This window comes from Oncorhynchus mykiss, unplaced genomic scaffold (genome assembly GCF_013265735.2).
Source record: "Oncorhynchus mykiss isolate Arlee unplaced genomic scaffold, USDA_OmykA_1.1 un_scaffold_287, whole genome shotgun sequence".
Lineage (NCBI taxonomy): Eukaryota > Metazoa > Chordata > Actinopteri > Salmoniformes > Salmonidae > Oncorhynchus > Oncorhynchus mykiss.
In genome coordinates, this window is record NW_023493740.1 from 92,712 (window position 1) to 100,000 (window position 7,289).

Here is a 7,289-nt window from a genome sequence, read left to right on the forward strand (position 1 = left end):
CCAACAAGACACTTGATGAAATTGAAAACGCAATTGACCAAAATCAGTTCTGGGACATGTGGAACAATTTAAGCACAACAAAGCCACAAGAATTAGCCATACAAGATGTAGGAATTTGGAAAACTTACTTTGATAATCTATACAAAAACATCCCACAAAAAGACTTACAACAGAACCAATTAGAAATTAAAGAAAAATTGAACATCCTTGAATCAGTCATTAAAAACAACCAAAATCCATTAGATTACCCAATAACCCAACAAGAACTAAATGAAAAGCTAAAATCTATTAAATCAAAAAAGGCTTGTGGTGTAGACAACATCAGAAATGAAATGCTGAAAAACAGCACACCTGAGTTGCAAAATGCTGTGCTTAAATTGTTCTGTTACGGGGCGTGAATGAGGACCCAAAAGCGAATTAACAAAACAGAGTTTCTTTAATGACGAAACATAGGTAGGCTCAGATGGACCGGCAGATTCCGACAGGACAGGACAAGGTTGCAGCAAACATGACGATAGTCTGGTTCAGGCATGACTAACACAAACAAGAATCCGACAAAGACAGAAGCAGGAACAGAGAGAGATATAGAGACCTAATCAGAGGGAAAAAGGGAACAGGTGGGGAAAGGGGTGAACGAGGTAGTTAGGAGGACACAAGGAACAGCTGGGGGGAAAGAGGGGGAGAAAAGGTAACCTAATAACGACCAGCAGAGGGAGACAGGGTGAAGGGAAAGGACAGAAACAAGACACAACATGACAATACATGACAGTACCCCCCCACTCACCGAGCGCCTCCTGGCGCACTCGAGGAGGAAGAGACAGAGGAAACAGGAGGGATAGCAGACATTAAACATTTCACATGACAAGAGACGTTCCAGGAGAGGATAGAATTACTAGACCAATTAATAGAAGGATTATGACAAACTAGCCAGGGATGGCCCAAAACAACAGGTGTAAAAGGTGAACGAAAAATTAAAAAAGAAATGGTTTCGCTATGATTACCAGAGACAGTGAGGGTTAAAGGTAGCGTCTCACGCTGAATCCTGGGGAGAGGACTACCATCCAAGGCGAACAAGGCCGTGGGCTCCCTTAACTGTCTGAGAGGAATGTCATGTTCCCGAGCCCAGGTCTCGTCCATAAAACAGCCCTCCGCCCCAGAGTCTATTAAGGCACTGCAGGAAGCTGACGAACCGGTCCAGCGTAGATGGACCGACAAGGTAGTGCAGGATCTTGAAGGAGAAACAGGAGTAGTAGCGCTCACCAGTAGCCCTCCGCTTACTGATGAGCTCTGGCTTTTACTGGACATGAAGTGACAAAATGACCAGCAGAACCGCAATAGAGACAGAGGCGGTTGGTGATTCTCCGTTCCCTCTCCTTAGTCGAGATGCGGATACCTCCCAGCTGCATAGGCTCAGCACCCGAGCCGGCAGAGGAAGATGGTAGTGATGCGGAGAGGGGGGCAACGGAGAACGCGAGCTCCTTTCCACGAGCTCGGTGACGAAGATCAACCCGTCTCTCAATGCGAATAGCGAGTTCAATCAAGGAATCCACGCTGGAAGGAACCTCCCGGGAGAGAATCTCATCCTTTACCTCTGCGCGGAGACCCTCCAGAAAACGAGCGAGCAAAGCCGGCTCGTTCCAGCCACTGGAGGCAGCAAGAGTGCGAAACTCAATAGAGTAGTCTGTTATGGATCGATTACCTTGACATAGGGAAGACAGGTCCCTGGAAGCCTCCTCCCCAAAAACAGATCGATCAAAAACCCGTATCATCTCCTCCTTAAAGTCCTGATACTGGTTAGTACACTCAGCCCTTGCCTCCCAGATTGCCGTGCCCCACTCACGAGCCCGTCCAGTAAGGAGAGATATGACGTAGGCGACACGAGCAGTGCTCCTGGAGTAAGTGTTGGGCTGGAGAGAAAACACAATATCACACTGGGTGAGGAACGAGCGGCATTCAGTGGGCTCCCCAGAGTAACACGGCGGGTTATTGATTCTGGGCTCCGGAGATTCGAAAGCCCTGGAAGTGGCCGGTGGATCGAGGCGGAGATGGTGAACCTGTTCTGTGAGGTTGGAGACTTGGGTGGCCAGGGTCTCAACGGCATGTCGAGCAGCAGACAATTCCTGCTTGTGTCTGCCTAGCATCGCTCCCTGGATCTCGACGGCTGAGTGGAGAGGATCCGAAGTCGCTGGGTCCATTCTTGGTCGGATTCTTCTGTTACGGGGCGTGAATGAGGACCCAAAAGCGAATTAACAAAACAGAGTTTCTTTAATGACGAAACATAGGTAGGCTCAGATGGACCGGCAGATTCCGACAGGACAGGACAAGGTTGCAGCAAACATGACGATAGTCTGGTTCAGGCATGACTAACACAAACAAGAATCCGACAAAGACAGAAGCAGGAACAGAGAGAGATATAGAGACCTAATCAGAGGGAAAAAGGGAACAGGTGGGGAAAGGGGTGAACGAGGTAGTTAGGAGGAGACAAGGAACAGCTGGGGGAAAAGAGGGGGAGAAAAGGTAACCTAATAACGACCAGCAGAGGGAGACAGGGTGAAGGGAAAGGACAGAAACAAGACACAACATGACAATACATGACATGTTCAACATGGTTTTAACTTCTGGCTGCTTCCCTGATGTCTGGAACCAGGGGCTCATCTCCCCTATCCACAAAAGTGGAGACAAATCAGACCCCAATAATTACAGGGGAATTTGCGTCAACAGTAACTTGGGAAAGATTTTCTGTAGCATTTTGAATTCAAGAATTCAAACCTTTCTTCAAGAAAAAAATGTAATAAGTAAATGTCAAATTGGCTTTCTCCCTAACCATCGCACTACTGACCATATATACACCTTACACACACTAATTAATAAACACGTCCACCAAAAAAAAGAGGGCAAAATCTTTGCTTGCTTTATTGACTTTAAAAAAGCATTTGATTCGATTTGGCATGAAGGGCTATTCTACAAAATTATACAAAGTGGGCTTGGTGGTAAGGTGTATGACTTAATAAAATGTATGTACACAGAAAACAAGTGTGCAATAAAAATCAAAAACCAAAGAACAGAATTTTTTTCACAATGTCGAGGTGTGAGACAAGGCTGCAATTTGAGTCCAAATCTTTTCAACATTTATATCAATGAATTAGCAGACATGTTGGACCAATCTCCAGCCCCAGGACTCACACTATTTGACACAGAGGTGAAATACCTGCTATATGCTGATGACTTGGTACTTCTATCACCAACCAAAGAAGGTCTTCAACAAAACATTAATATTCTGGAGCAATATTGCCATAATTGGGCCCTGGCAGTAAATTTCCAAAAAACTAAAATCATGATTTTCCAAAAAAAACCCAGATGTCAGAAACACAAATGTAAAAATTCACCCTGAACAACACCTTAATTGAACACACAAAAAATTACACCTACCTTGGTCTGACCATATCTGCATCGGGAAACTTTAATATGGCAGTGAAGGCACTCAAAGAAAAAGCCCGCAGAGCAATGTATGCAATAAAAATGAAATTATTCAAAATCAACATCCCAATTAGAATTTGGACTAAAATATTTGACAGTGTAATCCTACCAATAGCACTTTATGGAAGTGAGGTTTGGGGGCCACTCAATAAACTGGATTTTAAAATGTGGGACAAACATCCAATTGAAGCCCTACATGCAGAATTCTGTCGGAAAATTCTACAAGTCCAGAGAAATACACCAACTAATGCATGTAGGGCAGAATTGGGCCGTTTTCCAGTAATAATGAAAATACAGAAAAGATCATTAAAATTTTGGCTACATCTAAATTCAAGTCCAAATTCGAGTCTGCAATTTAAAGCACTTCAAGCCCAAGAGCTGAGCCCAGAAACGAGCCCTCTCAGTCAGCTGGTGTTGGACCTCACCAACCAAGCTGACACCAGCACTGCTTCAAAAGAAAGAATTCCAATAAGCAAAATCATGAACCAATCAAAGGAATCATATTTACAATACTGGAAAAACGAAACAAAATCCCAAAGCCGACTAAATTGCTATCTGACCCTAAACAGAGAATATGAATTGGCTGATTATCTCTACTCTGTCAGAGATACGAAGCAGAGACAGATCCTTACCAAGTACAGGCTGAGTGACCACCGATTGGCAATAGAAATCGGCAGACATAAAAAGACATGGCTACCCAAAGAGGAGCGTGTATGTGGTCACTGCATGACAGGGGAGGTAGAGACAGAGATGCACTTTCTCCTTTACTGTGATAAATATTCCTCACAAAGAGATTCATTATTCACAGAAATGACTACATATATTCCACATTTTTACAAATTGAACCCAGAGGAAAAACTAAGAATACTCATGGGCGAAGGAGCAATGGCTCCTCTTGCAGCCAAATATGTATTTTCCTGCCATAGCCTGAGGGACACTGAATAATAACATCTGCATAGTAAACAGTAACTTACTTATTATTACTATTATTGTTATTACTATAATTATTAATGTTTACTGTAGACTGTTACCATTTTATTGTTATTAATTTTGTATTTAATTTTGTATTTGTCATGTATTGTCATGTTGTGTCTTTCTGTCCTTTCCTTTCACCCTGTCTCCCTCTGCTGGTCGTACTAGGTTACCGTTTCTGTCCCTCTTTCCCCCAGCTGTTCCTTGTCTTCTCTGACTACCTCATTCACCCCTTTTCCCACCTGTTCCCTTTTTCCCTCTGATTAGGTCCCTATATCTCTCTCTGTTTCTGCTCCTGTCTTTGTCGGATTCTTGTTTGTGTGTCTCATGCCTGAACCAGACTATCATCGTGTTTGCTGCAACCTTGTCCTGTCCTGTCGGAATCTACCTGTCCATCTGAGCCCACGTGTGTTCATCATTAAAGAGACTCTGTTTGTTAATTCGCTTTTGGGTCCTCATTCACGCACCGTAACAGAAGAATCCGACCAAGAATGGACCCAGCGACTTCGGATCCTCTCCACTCAGCCGTCGAGATCCAGGGAGCGATGCTAGGCAGACACGAGCAGGAATTGTCTGCTGCTCGACATGCCGTTGAGACCCTGGCCACCCAAGTCTCCAACCTCACAGAACAGGTTCACCATCTCTGCCTCGATCCACCGGCCACTTCCAGGGCTTTCAAATCTCCGGAGCCCAGAATCAATAACCCGCCGTGTTACTCTGGGGAGCCCACTGAATGCCGCTCGTTCCTCACCCAGTGTGATATTGTGTTTTCTCTCCAGCCCAACACTTACGCCAGGAGCACTGCTCGTGTCGCCTACGTCATATCTCTCCTTACTGGACGGGCTCGTGAGTGGGGCACGGCAATCTGGGAGGCAAGGGCTGAGTGTACTAACCAGTATCAGGACTTTAAGGAGGAGATGATACGGGTTTTTGATCGATCTGTTTTTGGGGAGGAGGCTTCCAGGGCCCTGTCTTCCCTATGTCAAGGCAATCGATCCATAACAGACTACTCTATTGAGTTTCGCACTCTTGCTGCCTCCAGTGGCTGGAACGAGCCGGCTTTGCTCGCTCGTCTTCTGGAGGGTCTCCGCGCAGAGGTAAAGGATGAGATTCTCTCCCGGGAGGTTCCTTCCAGCGTGGATTCCTTGATTGAACTCGCTATTCGCATTGAGCGACGGGTTGATCTTCGTCACCGAGCTCGTGGAAAGGAGCTCGCGTTCTCCGTTGCCCCCCTCTCCGCATCACTACCATCTTCCTCTGCCGGCTCGGGAGCTGAGCCTATGCAGCTGGGAGGTATCCGCATCTCGACTAAGGAGAGGGAACGGAGAATCACCAACCGCCTCTGTCTCTATTGCGGTTCTGCTGGTCATTTTGTCACTTCATGTCCAGTAAAAGCCAGAGCTCATCAGTAAGCGGAGGGCTACTGGTGAGCGCTACTACTCCTGTCTCTCCTTCAAGATCCTGCACTACCTTGTCGGTCCATCTACGCTGGACCGGTTCGTCAGCTTCCTGCAGTGCCTTAATAGACTCTGGGGCGGAGGGCTGTTTTATGGACGAGACCTGGGCTCGGGAACATGACATTCCTCTCAGACAGTTAAGGGAGTCCACGGCCTTGTTCGCCCTGGATGGTAGTCCTCTCCCCAGGATTCAGCGTGAGACGCTACCTTTAACCCTCACTGTTTCTGGTAATCATAGCGAAACCATTTCTTTTTAAATTTTTCGTTCACCTTTTACACCTGTTGTTTTGGGCCATCCCTGGCTAGTTTGTCATAATCCTTCCATTAATTGGTCTAGTAATTCTATCCTCTCCTGGAACGTCTCTTGTCATGTGAAATGTTTAATGTCTGCTATCCCTCCTGTTTCCTCTGTCTCTTCTTCACAGGAGGAGCCTGGTGATTGACAGGGGTGCCGGAGGAATATCACGATCTGCGCACGGTGTTCAGTCGGTCCAGGGCCACCTCTCTTCCTCCACACCGGTCGTATGATTGTAGTATTGATCTCCTTCCGGGAACCACTCCCCCCCGGGGTAGACTATACTCTCTTTCGGCTCCCGAACGTAAGGCTCTCGAGGATTATTTGTCTGTAGCTCTTGACGCCAGTACCATAGTCCCCTCCTCCTCTCCCGCCGGAGCGGGGTTTTTTTTTGTCAAGAAGAAGGACGGGTCTCTGCGCCCCTGCATAGATTATCGAGGGCTGAATGACATAACAGTTAAGAATCGTTATCCGCTTCCTCTTATGTCTTCAGCCTTCGAGATCCTGCAGGGAGCCAGGTTTTTCACTAAGTTGGACCTTCGTAACGCTTACCATCTCGTGCGCATCAGGGAGGGGGACGAGTGGAAGACGGCGTTTAACACTCCGTTAGGGCACTTTGAATACCGGGTTCTTCCTTTCGGCCTCGCTAACGCTCCAGCTGTCTTTCAGGCATTAGTCAATGATGTCCTGAGAGACATGCTGAACATCTTTGTTTTCGTTTACCTTGACGATATCCTGATTTTTTCACCGTCACTCCAGATTCATGTTCAGCACGTTCGACGTGTCCTCCAGCGCCTTTTAGAGAATTGTCTTTTTGTGAAGGCTGAGAAGTGCACTTTTCATGCCTCCTCCGTCACATTTCTCGGTTCTGTTATTTCCGCTGAAGGCATTAAGATGGATCCCGCTAAGGTCCAGGCTGTCATTGATTGGCCCGTCCCTAAGTCACGCGTCGAGCTGCAGCGCTTTCTCGGCTTCGCGAACTTCTATCGTCGTTTCATCCGTAATTTCGGTCAGGTGGCAGCTCCTCTCACAGCCCTTACTTCTGTCAAGACGTGCTTTAAGTGGTCCGTTTCCGCCCAGGGAGCTTT